The sequence below is a fragment of the Acinonyx jubatus genome, chromosome D3, assembly GCF_027475565.1.
Source record: "Acinonyx jubatus isolate Ajub_Pintada_27869175 chromosome D3, VMU_Ajub_asm_v1.0, whole genome shotgun sequence".
NCBI lineage: Eukaryota > Metazoa > Chordata > Mammalia > Carnivora > Felidae > Acinonyx > Acinonyx jubatus.
This window is the reverse complement of record NC_069392.1, coordinates 42,683,180-42,700,152: the sequence shown is the minus strand read 5'-3', so window position 1 is coordinate 42,700,152 and position 16,973 is coordinate 42,683,180. Positions and strand designations below refer to the sequence as shown.

Sequence of the window (16,973 nt, the reverse complement as noted above, 5' to 3'; positions counted from 1 at the left end):
GACTGGGGGAGGCTGTGATAGCCATCATATCACAGTTCAAGTCTGACCTGGAGTGAAGGAGAGGAGGAAGGAACATTAGGTGTCATGTAGTCTAAGGAAAGTTCAGGAATGCCAACAAGGAGTCCTCAGGCCAACATGAGCCATCAGAGGATTCCTTAGTGTTTGACCAGGAGCAGCCCATGAGAACTTGTGGCCTAAGCACAAACAGTCATGGATCTCACAATATAACAACTTGGGCCCTCACTCAATTATGTTTCTGGTAGCTGGTGGCCTGGAAGGCAATTCTCAATATCAGTATAGTCAGCAAATATGAAGAAAGATTATTAGGAATCATATATTGTGGGCATACCTGGGTGGCTTAGTCAGTTGAGTGTCTGACTCTTGATCTCAGCTCAGGTCATGATCTCATAGTTCAAGAGACCACTAACAGCTCAGAGCCTTCTTGGATTCTCTCTCTCCTTCTCTCTGCTCCTCCCCAGCTTGTGCACGCACACACACACACACTCTCTCTCTCAAAATAAATAAAATGAATTTTTAAAAATAAAAAATAAAAAAAGAAATTATACATTCTGAAAATGGAAGGGATACAAGATTATAAATAATGAACACAACAAATGAACATTAAAAATAATGAACAAATAATGGGACATTTTAAGTGATCTAACAGATGTGCAAATTGAGTCTCAGAATGAGAAGAGAAAGAGAATGGAACCAAAAAAAGAGCGAGAGAAAAAAATAGTTGAAATTTCCACAAATTTGTGGAAATAATTTACTTACCTACCAAAGAAGCTCAACACATTCCAGGCAAGATAGATACAAGAAAAGCACAACTAAGTATATCGCAGACCAACAACCAAAAACTAAAATAAAGAGATATTGGAAGTATCCAGAGAAAAACATTTCGTACAGAGGAGCAATGATATATGATGGTATTTCATCATGGAAATGATATTTCATGAGAAACAATAGATTCCAGAAGACAATGGAAAAACATTTTTAAAGTACATCTGGAAAATTCTTGGACATGGCCAAATGATAAACCATAAAACAAGTCTCATGAACTTTCAAAAATATTAAAATTTTACAGAGTATGTTCCCTGGCCACAATGGAATTAGAATAGAAAGGAAAACATAAAACTGTGTTTATTTACAAATGATATGATGGTTTATACAGAAACATCAAAATGAATGTACAAAGAACTAGTAGGTTTAATATGTGAATTTTAAAGGTCATAAAATAGAAGTTTAATATACAAAAATCGGGGTGCCTGGATGGCTCAGTCAGTTAAGCGTCTGGCTTTGGCTCAGGTCATGATTTCACAGTTTGTGAGTTCGAGCCCCATGTCGGGCTCTGTGCTGACAGCTCAGAGCCTGGAGCCTGCTTCAGATTTTGTGTCTCCCTCTCTCTCTACCCCTCCCCTACTCATGCTCTGTTTCTTTCTCTCTGTCTCTCAAAAATGAATAAATGTTAAAAAATTTTTTTAAATATATACAAAAATCAGTCATAGTCTGTTTACCAGCAAATAATCAGAAGATGAAATTTTAAAACACCATTTACAATAGCATCAAAAATAAACTGCTAAAGGGGCGCCTGGGTGGCTCAGTCGATTGAGGGTTCAACTTCAGCTCAGGTCCTGATCTCCAGGTTTGTGAGTTCAAGCCCCACATGGGGCTCTCTGCTGTCAGTGCAGAGCCTGCTTTGGATCCTCTGTTTCCCTCTCTCTCTGCCCCTCCCCCTGCTCTCTTCCCCATGTGCACATACTTTCTCTCAAAAATAAACATTAAAAAAAAAAAAAAACTACTGGGGCACCTGGGTGTCTTAGTTGGTTGAATGTCTGACTTTGGCTCAGGTCATGAACTCGCAGTTAGTGAGTTTGAGCCCTGCATCAGGCTCTGTGCTGATAGCTCAGAGCCTGGAGCCTGCTTCGAGTTCTGTGTCTCCTTCTCTCTCTGACCCTCCCCTGCTTGTGCTCTCTCTCTCTCTCTCTCTCTCTCTCTCTCTCTCTCTCAAAAATAAATAAACATTAAAAAAAATAAAATACTTAAAATTAAATTTACAAAAATTGTGTAAGACTTCTACAGTGACAAATACAAAATATTGATAAGAAATATTAAAGAAAATCTAAATAAATGGAAAGTTATATCATGATCATGGAATAGAAGATACAGTATAATTAGATTAATAGTATTTCCAAAATGATCTTTATTTTTTTTAATGTTTATTTATTTTTGAGAGAGAGAGCTTGCACGTGCACAAGTGGGAGAGGGCAGAGAGCGAGGGAGACACAGAATCTGAAGCAGGCTCCTGCTGTCAGTGCAAAGCCCACGGTGGGGCTTGAACCCATGAACCAAACTCATGACCTGAGCCAAAGTCAGACACTCAACTGACTAAGCCACCCAGGCACCCCCCAAAGTGATCTTTAAGTTCAACACAATTCCAATAAAAATCCTAACAGGCTTTTTTTTTCTAGAAATAGACAAGCTGATTCTAAACATTTTCTGGAAGTAGAAAAGACCTAGAGTAACTGTCTTGAAGAAAGAACAAAACTGGAAGCCATAAGCCCCCTCATCGTAGGACTGTTTAAAGCTGGAGTAATTAAGATGCTTTGGTAATGATGTAATGATTGATAAATAAAGGGAACTGAAACTGAAAGCTGACTGACAACATAGCGACGAAGGTCATTTGATATGGAAAGTAAAGTCTTTTCAAGAACTGGTGCTGCACAAGTTCTCACTGCTTTGGCCTTCCCAAACTGCCATCTCTGTTCAGTTCAGTAAGACCTCTGGGATTTGTCTGCACGAAGCCTAGAAACTACTACAGGTAACCTGGGACAATCACAGGGTTCACCTGATTGTTTCCTCTCTCTCAGAGCTGACAGGACTGGGCTGCTAGTTGTCTAATGCCTGAAAGCAAGTATTAAATACATTTTGTCCAGTTTCTTGTTATGGGAGAAGGTGAATCCAGGCCCTGTTTCCACCATGACTGAAACAGAAGCTGATGTGCTTTTTTTTTTTTTTTTTTGTTAGCAGTCTTCATGCCTAGTGCTGGAGCTTGAACTCAGCACTGTGAGATCCAGACCTGCACTGAGATCAAGAGTCTGACACTTAACCAACTGAGCCACCCAGGTGCCCCTGATGTCACTTTTAAAAGAGCTTCTGTCTGCTCTGTGAAGATAAATTGTCATGGAGCAAAAATGGGAGAAAGGAAAGCAGAGTCCATTCGGGAAGTATTTGTAGGAGTCCAAGTGAGAAACGGCAGTGCTTAAATTAGTGCAGCAGCCATCAGAACGGACACCAGTCAGCTGCTCAGTGCATGTCAGAGTTAGAGCTGGCGGAACCTACTGATAGGTTGGATTTAGAGCAGCAAGAAGAGTATAGACGTGGACATTAAGAGTAATAGAAGTTTGGGGCCTGAAAATCTGCCTGGATGCCATTTACTGAGAGAAGACAGAGTAGGAGAAGATTCAGGGGTTTTTTGATGGGGGTGGGAGGTAAGGAAGCAAAGAGTCTGAAGCCTCCTTTCTTTGTCTAGAAGTGTAAAAGATAAAAATCAGAAATTGATTTTTTAAATTTTTTTTAATGTTTAGTTTTGAGAGACAGACAGAGACAGAGTGCTAGTGGGGGAGGGACAGAGAGAGGAGACACAGAATCCCAAGCAGGATCCAGGCTCTGAACTGTCAGCACAGAGCCCCACACAGGGCTCAAACCTACAAGCTGTGAGATCATGACCTGAGCCAAAGTTGGATGCTTAACCAACTGAGCCACCCAGGCACCCCAGGAATGGATTAAAAAATTTTTTTTCCTTGGGGATCCTGGCTGGCTCAATAGTGTTGCATGCAACTCTTCATCTGAGGGCCGTAGGTTCAAGCCCCATGTTGGGCATGGAGCCTACTTATAAATAAATAAATAAATAAATAAATAATAAAATTCCTCCCCCACTCATTCTCTCTCTCTCTCTCTCTCTCTCTCTCTCTCTCTCTCTCTCAAAAAAAAAAAATTTTTTTTTAAGTGGGGGGACCTGGGTGGCTCAGTCGGTTAAGGGTCAGACTTCTGTTCTCACAGGTTCATGAGTTTCAGCCCCACATCCGGCTCTGTGCTGTCAGCACAGAGCCTGGTTGGGATCCTCTGTCCCCCTCTCTCTTTGCCCCTCCCCACTATTCCCTCTCTCTGTCTCTCTTTCTCTCTCTCAAAAAATAAACAATTAAAAAAATTAAAATATTTTTTCTTACATTTTTATGGCATATTATACGTCTCTCTTCTCTAGACCATGAGTTCTCTGAAGAGTCATTGTCTTATTATTCTGATGTCACATACAATGCACACAGTAGTCCTTTAATGTGTGTGTTTCTGTATGAAACTGGGGGATTTGATCAACTTGATGTCAGGTGGAGAGCTGAGTGTTCTGGGTTACAGGAAGGCTAATACTGAATCCCCAGAAAAGATCTAGAATACTCTGTTATTCGTTCTTAGAAACCAACATAGCCCAGTAAGGATAAAAAATGTGTATGAAATCATAAATACGGTGTTTATACAACCTTAGACGGAAATAATCAGAGAAGATGCCTTGTGATTTTGATATCATTTGTTTCCACAAAGAATAAAAATCCTTCTTTGAATTGAAAATACAGAGGTGAAATGGAGAATGGGCTCAAGTATGTGTCTAATAACATGCCAAAATATCTAAATACACTGCTTAAAAGCTAGTCTTTCTCAACTGAGTGCTATAGTTTATAACGTAACTCCTGCAGAGCTTTTCATGGTCCTAAATGGCTTTATTTTTATGATCGTTAGCTGCAGTGTTAAAAATGCCAAATCAGGGGTGCCTGGGTGGCGCAGTCGGTTAAGCGTCCGACTTCAGCCAGGTCATGATCTTGCGGTCCGTGAGTTCGAGCCCCGCGTCAGGCTCTGGGCTGATGGCTCAGAGCCTGGAGCCTGTTTCCGATTCTGTGTCTCCCTCTCTCTCTGCCCCTCCCCCGTTCGTGCTCTGTCTCTCTCTGTCTCAAAAATAAATAAAAACGTTAAAAAAAAAATTTAAAAAAAAAGGCCAAATCAACGCTGCATTCTGTGGGAATGGATGGGAGGAGAGAGGTAACCTAAATGGTAATAAAAGGCCCTGCTGCCTAAAACTTCAGTTGTATTCTAAATTTTCACTATCAGACTCACTATTTAGGGTAAAGTACTGCCTTAAAAAATAGCCATTAAAATTTGTTAAATGTCTTATTATGTGAGTTAACACAGTAAATATTTTCTAGTATAGGGAGAATGTATACAGTAGTTACAAGCTGTTGTACTATAGACCTTCTCTGACTTACTAGCCTAGTAACCCTGGATAAGAGAGATTTAACCTCTCTAGGCCTCAATTTATTAATCTATGAAATGGGACTAGTAATATCTACCACACTAGGTTGTCATAAGGATTAAATCAATAATGAAGGTAAAATTCCTCTAAATCAGTTCTTGTACCTTTAGTTAGCTAAGAAAGAACAGAGCATAATGAAATAAGACCCTGGACAGGTTATATTTTAATGCGGTGGATGGGACTGGAGAAGGCCTTAAGCATAGGGAGTCACCATGGAAGAAAAGAAAGGGTCTTGGCTGAGAATGTTAGTGAACAGAGGGCATGATGGGGATTCTCAGAGGCATCGGGGACACTCCAGAAGGAGGGATAGGGCATCATCACCAATAGAAGTTTGGAAGCTGGTGCAAAAAAAACCCATGGTTACTTGACAATTTTACTTAGGACAGATCCAAGTAAATACCTAATCTTAACATAGGACAAAGGGTTCTTAAGTTTGGAAACAAGGGAAGAAATAATATACACAAATTAATTATGTTTGACCACAAAAAAATCTTAACTTTTCTACTTTAAAAACATTTAAAGAATGTTTAAGTGAATAGAAGCTTCATAACCAGAAATTATTTTCAAAGATCCCACCAAAGGCCTTCCAGGTAAAGACAGGCATCTACCTTTTCTTGCTCCTCTCACAACCCTACTAAAACAACAGTGAAGGGATTTGCATAAAGGCTTGCCCCTCTCCCCCAGATGAAGAGGAAAGAGAAAGGAGGCAACAGAAGCAAGATTTTGAAGCTACAAAACAGATGGCTTAGCAAACCCTGCAAAATAGAATCGTAAGCCAGGAAAGCTGACATTCATCTCAATTTACACTGCAGGATCTCCATGGGTTCAGGTAGTGGCAGCCTCTGGCACCTCTGGAGGTAGGGAAGTGGAATAAGAAGAGGACATAGAAGTGGAATAAAAAGGACAGTTGGTTGAGAGTCTACTAAGAAATTGGACTCCAGGTCTTCTGCCTACTCTGAAGCTGGGCCGTCAGGGTGACCTTGTGAGACCATAAGGGTTTATTCTCGGGAGAGATTAGCACAGTTGACATCAGGCATAATTGCAAGTGGGGCATATAGTACTGAACACAGATCCTGAAACACCTTGGCCTCTTCTCCCAATCAGCAACTGGCAGCCTTGTTTTTATGAAAGGAGATCAGAAAAGTTTCCTTTAAGGAATTTGGCCAGCCCAATAAACCATATCTAAATATACTGACAGTAGTGGTCCCCAACTACCCCTTTGTGAATGTCCCTTTTCCCCTCCCCTCTTGGAGCCTATAAGCAGCTTTTTTTAGTTCCCTACTCTTGAGGAAATGAAAACAACCAGACATCCGAAGGAAGTTTCCAGTATGAAAGACAGAAACCAAAGAAATAAACAGAAAAAAAGCAACTTGGAGGAAACAAACCACATGAGAGAAAAGAACACTTTTTAAAAGAAATGCTGCCATTAATATTTTGAGAGAGATAAGAAAAGGTATTGCCAATTAATCAAGAATAGGATACTATTTTGAAAGGATGCAGAGGTCCCTCAAAAGAAAAAGAAAATCTCTTGAAACTAAAAACATGATGGCAAGAATAAAAACTCCATAAAGGGGCTGAAAAAATTGGCACCTGGGTGGCTCAGTTGGTTAAGCGCCAGACTTTGGCTCAGGTCATGATCTTCAGGTTCGTGAGCGCAAGCCCATGTCAGGCTCTGTGCTGACTCAGAGCCTGGATTCTGTGTCTCCCTCTCGCTCAGTCCCTCCCCCACTCACCCCTGTCTCTCTTCCAAAAAATAAACATTAAAAAATTTTTTTTAAATGGTTGAATGAAAAAATTAAGAAAAGTTTCCAGTAAGCAAGGTAAAGGCAGATGAAAAATGGTAAAAGTAGACAGAAACATTGGGAGACCAGCTAGAAATTGTGAAATCCTAATAATAGGAATCCAGAAATAGAAGAAAATGTATAAGAATGTTCAAAATAAAAAATCAATAAAATTTCTCAGAACTGGAGCACATGAGTCTACAGATTAAAAGAGTCCATTGAGAGCACAGTACAATGGATAAAAATAGGTCCACACCAAGGCACATGTGATGGTTGATTTTATGTGTCAACTTAGCTAGGCTGCAGGATGCCCAAGAATGGAGTCCTTATTTTACACTCATGGTGTCCTAAACTTTGAAACTATTTTATTTTATTCTTATGTAGTTATATTCTGGGATAAATGTGTGTTTGTTTGTTTTTTTTCCAATTAAGATGTTAGTGTTTGTATAGGAAAAAAAAGTATATCTTTTAAAGAGGGTCATCAAATTGAAATTGAAGTATGGAAGCAATAAAATTATTATCATGCTTTCTCTTAAAAACAGCTGTTATCATATTTTTTAAAACCATGAGCCTGTTGACTGTGTCAAAATACATAGAGACCTTTGGCATTTATTGTATCAAGGAGGACTTATTCCACCATATGGTGCCTGAGCTGATGACATCGATTTATATAATCCTGAGAGCATTCCTTGTACATGTGTTAAGCATCAAGGTGAAGTGCTATGACTATCAAAGATAGCCAAATCAGGAGCCATAAGCAGCTGGAACCAGGAAAAGAATTGTGATACTTCGTTTTGCATACAAGCTTGTTTTTCTGCAATTACCTTTCTTACATATAGGTTATGCTACCACTAGATGGCAGCACAGTGGTGTTCTGGTGGTCTTTCTATTACAAGTCAATGGGGTGCCTGGGTTGCTGTCTGTTGAGCGTCGCTCTGGGTTTTGGCTCAGGTAATGATCCCAGGGTGGACGCATTGACCTCCTCATGGGGCTCCACCGGAGCGTGGAGCCTGTTTAAAATACTCTTTCTCCCTCTCTCTCTGCCCCCTCCCGTGCTTGCACTCTCTCTAAAAAAATAAAAAATTAAAAAATTTAATTTAATTTAATTTAATGTAATTTAAATCAAAACTACTAGTCAAATCAGAACCAGGAAACTGGCTTGAGGACTCCCCATAAGTCTGACTGAAACTTAGAATTGAGACTCACTCACATTGCCTACATTCATCCATCTGCACATCCATCCATTCTTCCATTCAACAAATATTAAATGCTTTGAAAAAGAACTCTTAATAATGATGTAGTTGAATTTAAAACAATATTCCCAGAACCATATTTTAAAATAACTTAAGGAGACAGAGCTTCTGGGTGGCTCAGTAGATTAAGCCTCTGACTCTTGATTTCAGCTCAGGTTGTAATCTCACGGTTCGAAAGATCGAGCCCTGTGTCGGGCTCTGCGCTGACAGTGTGAAACCTGCTTGGGATTCTCTCTCTCCCTCTCTCTCTCTGCCCCTCCCCTACTCATACTCTGCCTCTCTCTCTCTCAAAAATAAATAAACATTAAAACAATTTTAAAAATAAAATAACTGAAGGAGACTAGACAGAAAAGAAACAGATTGAAGTACATTGTTCCTGACGGTTGATATAGATGGCAAAGTCCAAAAGTAGGCACTGCATATTTTTTGTTTTTTGTTTTGTCAAAACAAACAATTTTCTTTTATGTACAGAAAATTCAACAGTGTACACTTAGCCCAGTTTGGTGGCCAGTTCTTTAGCCTTTGCTTTTCCAGCTTGGTAATGCCAGCAACCCACTTTGGACCCAGGAAGTTGCCTCCCCAGTGATGGCATATGTCATCATATCTGTCATTGTAATTGGTCCTGATAGCTTCCACCAGCTTAGCCAGAGTTCCTTTGTCTTCTGAGTTAATGTGTGTGAAGGTGACAGTAGTGCAGGTCTTCCTGGTCTTCATGTGGACCACACACTCCAGGCTGGCCTTCTGCCTGATAATTCAGTAGGTAACCACCATCTAACAACACAGGGCATGCAGGAAGACAACCAGCTCAATGTGATCCACATCATGTGCAATCACTACCAGGTGAGCCCTCTTGTTTTCTACCAAGGTGGTGACATATAAACCCCAGCTCGAAGGACAGGAGGCCTCTTAGTGGGGACACCCCTTTTGCCAGCAGCTTTCTTCTCAGCCTGAGCCAACAGTCTCTACTTCTCTTGCTTTGACCAGAGGTCTGTATTTGTGGGCCAGTATAAGCAGCTGAATAATTGTTTGGCAGTGCAAAGCTGGGTGACCTGCTTAATTGCAGGAGGAACTTACAGACGTTTATAGGGAACAGCCCTTTGCTGCTGCAGCAGGATGTAGGTGGGGGGGGCGGCATTTGACAAAGCAGGTGAGATCCCTTTTGGGCTCAATGTCCTATCTGATGCCAAAATTCTTGGCCCTTTTCGCCAACAACGGATTGACCACCTTCTCAGCCTCCTGCTTCTTCATGACAGCAGGGACTGGGGCCACCCACTTCCCCTTAGCCTCCTTTCCATTCGACATTTTGGATGGCTGGAGGGGAGAGTGGCTCTGAGTGTTTTTAAACACAAGGAATCAAGCATTAGTTTTGACTCAATGAGGGAGCCTCAGGAGTCATTTCTTGAGATCAGAAATCCCAAATAATTCAAGGTCAAAACTTTGGAACGGGAAAAACTAAATAGTCTTCAGAGTCAGGAATAAGGTTGTGTTGATGAATTATGGCTGCTACTCCTTGTGGATCCAGGAAGTTTTATAGAGCTGTCACACAAACAGCTGCTGACAGAGGCCATTTGATACTCAGCATATTGATTTTTAACTGCTATTATTTTCCTTCCACACTATTACTTTGCTTACACATTTGCCTCTTGTGTACTTTCTTCCTGCTCTGTTGTTCCTAGCCTAAATTTCATCTACATTTGCTAAGAGTTTTACCTTTGCTAAGAGATCTTGGTATGACTCCTCCGATAGTAAGGAGACAAGTGGGTTAGTCTTACAATCCAACTTCTTTAATTCAAACTGCCTTTTCAAACACATCCTAAAGGGCAAAATTTGGCATCCTCTAATGGTCGAAAGTGTAACTTTATTCTTCCTGTATATAGAGAGAATAACATAGAGAATAGCTTTGTCCCCTAAAGTAATGGTTTTAAACCTTTTGGAATTTGACCTTCGATCAGAAATGCGTTTTACTTCACAGCTATGCCAACCCTGGGACTGTTTGCTCTCAAATCCATTCCTTGCTCTTCCTCTGCCAAGTTTTAAGGATGCTGATCCCAAGAGGCTGTATTTCCACGGCTCCCAAGTTACGTTAACTGACTTCTGGGTGGGTGCCACTCATGTGCAGTCCTGCCCTGACACTGGAGGGTGGGAGGAATGGGAAAGCCAGGATGATTCTCCCCATCTTTCTCTGCCTGCAGTGCATCTTTGACAGTGACTAGCTGTTCTCTGTGGCTCCAGCTCCAGCCAAAAATGTCCCCCTGCGATTTAAGCTTCTCCAGGATGACCCCAACTCTGGGACCCAGCAATACTGCTACTTCCCTTTATCCTTCCAGTCGAAAGGTATGTGGTTTCTGCCATTGCTGATCTCTGGGTTGTCTTATCTTCCCTTATTTGGCTTCTCTACCTATTCATCATTTGTGAAACAAGTTTCCTGTGTTAAATTCCCTCTGTTAAAAATACTCTGGCCGTGGGGGTACCTGGGTGGCTCAGTGGGTTAAGTGTCCACGTCTAACTCTTAATTTTGGCTCAGGTCATGATCTCGTGTTTCATGAGTTCAAGCCCCACTAGGGCTCTGAGCTGACAGTGTGGAGCCTTTTTGGGATTCTTTCTCTCACCCTCTTTCTCTGCTGCTGCCATCCTCTCTTTCTCAAAATAAATAAACTTAAAAAGAGAACACTCTGACCATGATATCTTTTTCCTGATATTTAATTATATCACATACAGGGGAACCGCCACCTTCCAGTAATTCGCCAAAATGACCAACACAAAGGGAAAGAGGAGAGCTACTCGCTATATGTTCTCTAGGCCTTTAGAAAACACGGAGTTGTTCCTTTGGCAACATACATGTGAATCTACAAGAAAGGTGATATTGTGGACATCAAGGGAATGGGCACTGTTCAAAAAGGAATGCCCTACAAATGTTACCATGGCAAAACTAGAAGAGTCTACAATGTTACCCATCATGCTGTTGGCATTGTGGTAAACAAACAAGTTAAGGGCAAGATTCTTGCTAAGAGAATTAATGTACGTATTGAGCACATTAAGCATTCAAAGAGCTGAGACAGCTCCTGAAGCGTGTGAAGGAAAATGATCAGAAAAAGAAGGAAGCCAAGGAGAAAGGTACTTGGGTTCAACTGAAGCGCCAGCCTGCCCCACCCAGAGAAGCACACTTTGTGAGAACCAATGGAAAGGAGCCTGAGCTGTTGGAACCCATTCCCTATGAATTCATGGCATGATAAGTGTAAAAAAAATAAAAGACGTCAAGACTGTAAAAATAAAATAAATAATAATAATAATTATAGCACATACATATATGGGGAACAGAAGTAAATGCTTCATTAACAATATTCCTTTTACTGCTTACAGACTCTGATATTCCTATTTTGTTCTATTGCACCTTTTAAAATGCCAATCACAACCTGTTAAATTGGGTTCATAACTCACTGATGGGTTGTATCTCACTAATGGAGATTTGGAAAACAGTGTCTTAGAGACCATATTTATTCATTTTTACTTTTTAGAAAGCAGATTCACAGTAAACTTACCCTTTTAGGTGCACATCATAAGAATTTTGAAAATTATATATAAAATATTTTCATCACCTCCAAAAGTTCCCTTGTTCTTTTTTGTAGTTAACCCCTCTCTCCATCCCTAGGCCCTAGTAACCACCAATGTATTTTTTTGTCCTTGTATTTTTATCTTCTCCAGAATGTCATATAAGTAAAATCATATACTATAAGGTCTCCTGAATATGTTTTTTTTTCACTCAGCACAATGCTTTTTAGATTCATTTGTATTTACCCAAAGGATACAAAAATACAGATTTGGAGGGGTACATCACCCTGATGTTTATAGCAGCATTATCAACAATAGCCAAACTATGGAAAGAGCCTAGATGTCCATCAGCTGATAAATGGATAAAGAAGATGTGGTATATATATATACAATGGAATATTACTCAGCCATCACAGAGAATGAAATCTTGCCATTTGCAATGACATGAATGGAGCTAGAAGGTATTATGCTAAGCAAAATAAGTCAGTCAGAGAAAGACAAATACCATATGATTTCACTCATATGTGGAATTTTAAAAACAAAACAGATGAACATATGGAACGGGGAAAAAGGGAGAGGGAAGCAAACCAAAGAGACTCTTAACTATGGAGAACAAATGAGGGTTGGTGGAGGGAAGTGTGTGAGGGATGGACTAAATGGGTGATGGGTATTAAGGGGGGCACTTGTTGGGATGAGCACTGGGTATTATATGTAGGTGATGAATCACTAAATTCTATACCTGAAACCAATTTTACCATGTATGTTAGCTAGAATTTAAATAAAAACTTGGAAAGAAAATGAAGAGATTCATGTGTGTTTTTGCATGTATAAGTAGTTGATTCTTTTTATTGCTGAATGATATTCTATTATCACATTAAATCTTAGAGACGTCTTTTTTTAGCCTAAAATGCACATTTTACTTCTGCTATTTGTTTTGCAACGTTAGTCTGAACCCATGTAAAACCTTTGTGGATATCTTAACTGCTGGATGGAGGCATGGGGATGGGAGGTCATCACAGAACAGCCTCAACAATTTTCGTGTTCAAAGGCAAGAGACTAATAGCCTGAGATCTGGAATCTTAGTCTGTTGGTTAAATTCTTCATTTAACTTTTGCTACCTCCCGATCTCAAGCAAATTACTTAACCTCTCTTAAATTGTAGTTTCCTTGTCTGTAAAATAAGATGGTAGGAATGGTATATGTTTCACCGAATTTTTATGGAGATAAAGTAAAATGAGATAAAGTGTGTAAAACACTTAGTGCAATGATTGGGCACAGTAAGTACAAGTAAATTAGTGTATGTCATAGGAAAGATGGCTATAATTTAGCCAGTCTAAAAAGTCAAGAAGAACAATTTTTTTCAAGAACAGTTCACTTCCTTTAAAACCTTATCACTCACTTCCAAGTATCTGGGAGTAGTGTCATTGCCAACCAACGAGGAAAGGAATCCATGAAGTCAGGAGGAAATGTCTGTGAAGCCCAAATTCAGGGACTACCCATTGACTCTGCCACCTAACATCATTAAGTTAGTTGGTCACTGGACTTGAAATCAACAGACATGAAGTGGGAGTGGGGAGTCTGCATCTCTTCTATAATTTCTTCAATTCATATTACATTGGACCTCCAATGCATATCTTAAAAAGATGCAGACAGCATGGTACAATGGGAAGAATCCTAGATTTAAAGCCAGAATACTTTGGTAAGGTTGGATTTACCACTTTGTACTGATGTGATCTTGAACAAGTCACTTAGCATTTCTGTATCCTGGTTTATTCATCTGTAAATGGGTATATAATATGATTATGCCCCATAAGTCTTCCTAAATCAACTGTCACTTGTAATGATTTCAAAATTAACATTTTGTTATTATCTTATATAAAAATATATTTGATCATTCAAATGTGGCCATTCAGATTTGGATTATATGAACTCCATGATATGATGAGCATGAAGATTATTTCTGTGAAAGGATCTGTTATTGCTTCGAAATAAAGACGGATTGAGTTTATAAAACACTGTTCCACCTGACTCCTGAATGTCAGTGCTTAATACTCACCAGGCATGCACATTCTAACAGCCTTTGTGTTCATGTAATGGACCAGTGAATTCTATTTGCTGCTGAGGATTCAGTCATATCCTACAAACAAAGATAGATTGTTTTGAATTAGTGTCTGCTGGGAAAAGATGTTCAATTGTTAAATTACTTTAGCTATGTGTGAGTTTTAATCAACTGGAGTATATTACTACTTTACAAATTGTATTTCTCTGTAGAATGAAATCTTTATGAATTAGATAAACTATTAATATAGTTCTATATATTTAAATCACACTTGCATCATATATTGTCATTTTTAAAAAACACATTTTGGGACTTTCAGAAAGCCATCGAAATGTCACTATCCTAAAAGAGCAAAAAAGTACAACAACCAAGGCTTAAGGGTTTTCCACTAAATTTGTTAAGGGACATAAATCTACTATGTGTAACATCCATCCATCTTTTCTATTATAGACTGTCTATTTTATATTTGGATCGTATTGCCTGAGGAATGCAAAGATGAATGAGTGAGAAGGTCATCTTTTCTCATCTTTTTTAATCTATTGAAAAAAGGACACAAATGAGTTTTAATACAATACAAGGGGTACTGTAATTGAGATATTAATTCATCAGTAAACACTTTTTAATAAATTTAGTGTCAGCATGTGCCAGACCCTAACCTAGCTGTTAAGGATAAGGGTCACCTGAGTGGCTTCGTGGGTTAAGTGTCCAACTCTTGATTTCAGCTCAGTTCAGGATCTCGCTGTCATGAGATCAAGCCCTGCACTGGGCTCTGTGCTGAGAGCATGGAGCCTACTTGGAATTCTCTCTCTCTCCCTCTATCTCTGCCTCTTCCCCTACTCACATGCACATGTGTGCACCCATGCACACACTCTCTCTTTCTCTCTCAAAATAAGTAAACGTTTTTTAAAAATATTAAGAGTTAAGACTATGAGAGCTTATAGTGTGATAGAGGAGACCCACAAATACAGAAGAAATTATGAAAGAGTACCTAACCTGACCTTGTAGAATAGTGTAGGAAAATCTTCTCATAGGTAAAATTTAAACAGAGTACAGAAAAACTAATGGGAGGTAAGAGGAAGAAGAGGGCTAAGGACATTGTGGTCAGAAAAGCAACTTTTGCAAAGGTACAAAGATGAGGAAAACTGCAAATCATTTAGTATGTCTGGATCCTGGGATACATATTAGAGAGTGGGAAGAGATGCAGGCCGGGTGAATAGGGGCCAGGTAACGAGGGACTGTGTATGCTGTGCTATCCAAACCATTTTTTGTGGCTGTTGTTGTCCCACTTTTTGTTGGCCTCTTGGGTATCTTGATGAGATTTTTATTGTCTTTTGAACTGTTATTTCTTTATTGATAAAGTGTTGTTTCTCTTTCTGCTTGTGTTTTTTTTTTTCTTTCTTTGTCTATAGTCTTCAGATATTTGACTATGATATATCTTGGTGTAGATTTCTTTGGGTTTATCTCATATGGGTTTTACTCAGCTTCTTGAATCTGTAGGTTTATATCTTACCCAGTTTGAGAAGTTTTCAGCCATAACTTCTTTGAGTACTTTTTCAGCTCCACCCTTTCTCCTCCTCTTCAGAGGCTCTAACAGGAACTTTAGATCTTTTGTTGTCCCACAGGTCCCTGAGGCTGCTTTCAATTAAAAAAAAATTGTTTTTAATAGATTTTAATTTTTAGGGCAGCAAAACCATCGAAGGTGTTCCTGCAGAGAATATGTGTGTGTGCACGCACACACACGCACATGCCTACACACACACACACACGTATTCATACACATATATGTGTATATGTGTTTTATTGAGATATAATTCACATATCATATGATTTTTTGTATATTCACTGAGTTGTGCTCCTACCATAATAATCAGTTTTAGGAGATTTCACCACTTCAAAAAGAAACTGTACTCAGTTGTAGGCAACCACCAGTCATTCCGTGCCTATAGATTTGCCTATTCTGGACGTTTCATATAAATGGAATCACGCAAGATGTAGGCGTCTGTGACTGTATTCATTCATTTAGTTTAATGTTGTCAAAGTTTATCCATATTATAGCATGTATGAGTATTTGTTCCTTTTTATTGTGAGTAACATTCCATTTGTTTTAGTTTTCTATCACTATAACAATTTAATGCAAACTTAGTGACTTAAAATAATGCGAATTTATTATCTTACAGTTCTATAGGTCAGAAGTCTAGTATTAGTGTTGCTGGGCTAAAATCAAGGTGTTGTCAGGGAAGCACTCCTTTCTGGAAGCTCTAGTGGAGAATCTATTTCTGTACCTTTTTCAACCTCTAGTGGTTGCCCACATTTCTTGCCTGATGGTCCCTTCCTCCATCTTCAAAACCAACAACAACAGGCTAAGTCCTCTCACGTTACATAACTCCAATGTTCTGCCTTCCTCTTCCACCATTAGGAACCCTTGTGATTACATTGGGGGCCCATGAATAATCCAGAACAACCTCCCTATTCTAAGGTCAGCTGATTAGCGAACTTTACCTGCTACTTTAATTCTCCTTTGCCTTGTAATTTAACATATTCACAGATTCTGGGGTTTTAGATGTAGATATACAGTGGTTTGCCTACCACCTATAACAAGTACATAGTTTATTTATCTGTTCATCATTTGATGAATATTTGGGTTGTGTCCACTTTGGGGCTATTATGAATAATGCTGCTATGAACACTTCTGTATAAGGTTTTGAATGGATATATGTTTTCATTTCTCTTAGGTAAATACCTAAAAGTAGAACGGCAGGGTTGCAATATTTACTTTTTAGGAAGATCATTCTAGTTCAGAGTAGAGAATGGTTAGGGGTGATATATACTGAGTGTTATGTGAATATGAAGGAGGAACAAGGAACACTTGTTGGTGAAGGCCTCAGAGAGGAAACATTTGAGGTGGACCTTGTAAAGTTATATTATCATTTATTGGCTTTCTTTTAATTATGAAGGTAACAAATTCATTGTAGA

General features: G+C 39.3%; 1 long non-coding RNA gene and 1 pseudogene across 1 annotated transcript in view; one reads left to right on the top strand and one right to left on the bottom strand.

Annotated features, from left to right (window-relative positions):
• The window catches only part of LOC113602209 (uncharacterized), a 64,962-nt gene that overhangs the window by 32,031 nt on the left and 15,958 nt on the right, over positions 1 to 16,973 (bottom strand). Inside the window, exons 3-4 of the long non-coding RNA XR_003423584.2 lie at positions 15,511 to 15,635; positions 13,998 to 14,078 (exon numbers count right to left, since the gene is read on the bottom strand). This is a non-coding gene — a long non-coding RNA (uncharacterized LOC113602209). The remainder of the gene's footprint in view (positions 1 to 13,997; positions 14,079 to 15,510; positions 15,636 to 16,973) is intronic.
• On the top strand, positions 11,140 to 11,643 carry LOC113602208 (60S ribosomal protein L21-like; annotated as a pseudogene).